At 29.6% G+C, this 4,116-nt stretch overlaps 1 pseudogene; it reads right to left on the bottom strand.

Annotated features, from left to right (window-relative positions):
- Positions 1-3,470: 3,470 nt before the first annotated feature.
- Positions 3,471-3,588, bottom strand: LOC112475889 (annotated as a pseudogene).
- Between the last annotated feature and the right edge of the window lie 528 nt (positions 3,589-4,116).

Genomic DNA, 4,116 nt, shown 5'->3' with positions numbered 1-4,116 from the left:
CCTTTAAAATGTAAAAAATACTTATATTTAATCAACCAAAGTCTATATGCTCTATTTCAAAGTTAAATATATAATTTTTGTTAAATTTATTGAGGTGATATTGGTTAATAACATTATATAAATTTCAGGTATACAACTTTATATGACATCTGTATACTTCATTGTGTGCTCATCACCCAAAGTCTAACATTCAGATCATGTATTTGACCCCCTTAACCTTCTTCATCCTCCTCCATCCCCTTCCGATAGCCACCATTCTGTTGTCTGTGTCTATGAGGGGATTTATTTGTTTGTTCATTTAAATCATTTTTAAAAAATCCCACATATGAGTGGAATCATAAAATTCTTTTCCTTTTCCGTCTGACTTATTTCACTTAGCATAGTACTCTCAAGATCTATCCATATTGTAGAAAATTACAATATTTCATCTTTTTATGGCTGAGTAGTATTCCACTGTATGCATGTACAACATCTTTTTTATTTAATCATCTGCCATTGGACACAAACCATTTTTGCCCAAATTGAAAACATTCTTATTAGATTAAGAACAAGGTTTTTATCCAAACAGTTATTAATAATTACCATTAAACATATTATTCTCAGTAATATACTAGGTTTTTACTAATGATAAGAATATAACAATATCATTACTCTGCTGAGAATGGTCAGAATCTGTTGTTAGATGTATGATAAATGCAATAAGATAAGTAGGTAGTATGTGTCAAATATATGGTTTATACAGGAATTTAGAGAATATAATAATTCCTACTAGAATATAAGCACTTGAGGGATAAATCTATATTTGTTTTCATTATATCTTCGGACCTATCTAGCATAATATCAAGCACACTTAGGCATATCATACATACATGATGAAATTAACAAATTAATGGTAAAACTATAAGATAATAATTGACTTAATTTACGCATTAATGGAAGATTAGAATGTTAATAGAGCAGCAGCCTGTATACAATCATAATTTTGTTTGTAGAGATTTAGATTCAGATAATAGTTTCCAAGTTCACATGGTGACTGTAATTAGAGACTGTCCGTATTATGCTGGTCATCATATTTATACTTAAGTTTTAAATTTAGCTGTATTTCAATATAGGAGAATAAATTTTATAATTCTATTTCACGAGCTTTTAAAGAAAACCTGTTTTAAAACATCAATTAATCTTACACATAGATTGAAAAAATCTATGGTATTATTTAGTAATCATTTTCTTGTAGAATTGAGGAAAATACAGATTTCTGTTCTACTTCTGTTTCTTCATATAAAGGTAAATATATTAAACACTAGATATGAAAGATGAGAAAGCAACATTGTATGAATAAATGGAGCACTAGTAACTGTAAAAAGTTAATCTATTTTTAACATTGGAAAAATTACACATTAAACTACATACAGAAGATATTTACATTTCAAATAAATTAAATAAGTATTATTAAAGTGGATTTAAAATGTGCTGTAGTAGAATGGATGTTGAACTGAGTAAATCAATCTATTTACTATTGAAATGAACTTTGGAAAGTTTTAACAAATTTTCCGTGCCTCAAGATTCTAAAATGTAAACAAGAAATATGCATTAGCCTATTTTCAGGTTCTCAGGCTTTATGAACCAGAGTCACTCAGGTTCATTTTTGGACTCCTTTTATTTGAATTTAATGGGCTAAACTCATCCTAAGATTCACAGCAAATACGACGAATCATTTATATAGAAACCATTTGATGTACACTAATCAAGTAGTCATCCTATTATCTACATCTATTATCTGCATTTTAATCACGTTGGTTACTTTTTTTCCAGGTATCCTGCAGAGGAATATAAGTAGATTATTCCAGGTAATCTGTAATGTCTCAGTTCTACATTTAATCTTCAACTTCTAATTTGTGATTAGCCTTGAGGAAACCCAAAGTTACTTCAGTATTGCCTTATCTTACTTTTTGCATAATTTGATATTATAAAATCTTTTTTAGATGCCTATTAAATTTAATAATTTATTTAAAAATCTAACTTTATATTCATTTTTTTGTATATATTTCATCTAGAATCTAATTCAATCTTGTTTTGCTGTAAAATGTCTTTCTTTGTGCTTACTTGTTTTTAATTTATTTCTGTTTTCTTATATAGAAATATAAATTGTAAATTTTAAGGATTCTCCTTTTTAAATATAAGCATTTAGAACTATATATTTTTTTCGCAGCTTCAGTTGCATCACGTTAATTTCGATATGGTATGGTTTCATTAGCATGTATTTCACATTTTTGCAAAATGGCTTCTAATTACTTCCTTGACCATTGGTGGCTAATTTATCAGTGTTGACAGTGAATGCAGCATCTCTGCTTCCACAAAGGGTAGATTTCATTAAAAATGAAAGGCAAAATCCCACCCATTTACAATGGCATTTTCAGTTGAAACTTAAAGGGAAAACCAAAGTTTTAAAAGCATTAGTTTAGGCTCCTAGTCAGGAGAGCAATAGACCATCTGGAAATTTAATGGGAAAATTCTAAAATTTAAAACTTTTTAAACAGTTCTCTATATATCTCTCACTGACTGGAAAATCACAGTCATATACAAGGAAGAAACAGAAATGAACAGAGGAAAAATAAATTTGAGGCACAATTTAAATCCTAGTCTTTGAATGTTCTACACAACACATTCTCAGATCCGTCGGCAGCGGTGGAAGACTTACACACTTGAAGTGTTTACGCATAACTGTTGCCCATTTATTGACTGACCACTAGTTTAAACAAATACATGGGCAACTCTTAGGAGGAAAAGCTAAATATATAAAATAAAAAACACAAAAACAAAACAAAACAACAACAAAAAAATAGAACAGAGACTTTAGCATCCTCACGTAGGAGGGGAGACTTCTTATTGAATATGTTTAGGCAAGTTACAAAAACAAATAAATAAGTAAAAACTAATACAGAATCCAGAGTTCTACAATATGCCACTTAAAACGGCCTAGGAAATGCAAAGGGAGAGAGACGGACAGACAAAGAGCAAGCAAGAGAGAGACATAAAATAATATTTAAAAAATATTGCTGAAAGCTTCCCATATTTGTTGAAAAATATTAATCATAAGTTCTATGATTTGATGAACTCCAAGTAAAATAAATACAAAGATACCTACACATAATATTTAAATTAAACATAGAAAGTGTTGAAAGTTGCAATAAAAAGATCTTATCACATATATGGAAAAAGATATTATTAACATGAGACTTCCCATCAGAAATTATGGAAGCCAGAAGACAGTAGAATAAAGAAGGCATTCAAAGAATTGGAATAATACAAAAAAAAAAAAAACCCACAAAACTTGTCAATCAAGAATTCTATATGGAGCAAAATATCTTTTTATTTCTATTTATTTTTTATTTTTTAGGTGAGGCAACCCTTGGTTGACCTCACAGATTGTAAGGACCTTGTCAGCTTACAATTCCTTTTTTTATTTTTTACACCTACAGCACTTGTCTTCCTAGGTGGTCTCCCATCCAAGTACTAACCAGGCCCAATCCTGCTCAGGTTCCGAGATCAGACAGGATCGGGCTCGTTCAGGGTAGCATGGTCATAGACTTCAAAATATTTTTAAAATAAAAATCAGTGTATATAAAGACATGCCTCCAGAATAAGAGACTGAGATAATGTATTACTAGTGTACGTGACTTACAAGAAATACTATAGGAAATCCTTCCAGTGCAAATAAAATTACTAAAAACGATAAATCAAATCTACATGAAAAAAAGATACCAAAATGATAAATATGCGAGTCAGTAGGAAAGATGCATAAATGCATCTTTTCGCGTCCTTTGAATTTCTTTGAAAAATATTTGTAGAAATCAGTATTTGTAACACTTTATTGTTTAGTTTGTAATGTATATATACAGATAGATATAATATGTGTGTCTATACATGACAGTGTAACACTAAAAACTGTGATAGAAAGGAGTTATGTTTTATAAATTATGTTTTAATCCCTACAGCAAACACACACACACACACACACACACACACACACATATCTATCTCAAATGATCATTAAAGTCTGTCAATATATGGGAATATGCCTCATTTTCTGAAATGTCAGTATACTATTACATTTTA

Source organism: Pteropus alecto, unplaced genomic scaffold, assembly GCF_000325575.1.
Source record: "Pteropus alecto unplaced genomic scaffold, ASM32557v1 scaffold152, whole genome shotgun sequence".
NCBI classification, from domain to species: Eukaryota; Metazoa; Chordata; class Mammalia; order Chiroptera; family Pteropodidae; genus Pteropus; species Pteropus alecto.
This window is presented reverse-complemented; position numbering and strand designations above follow the sequence as displayed.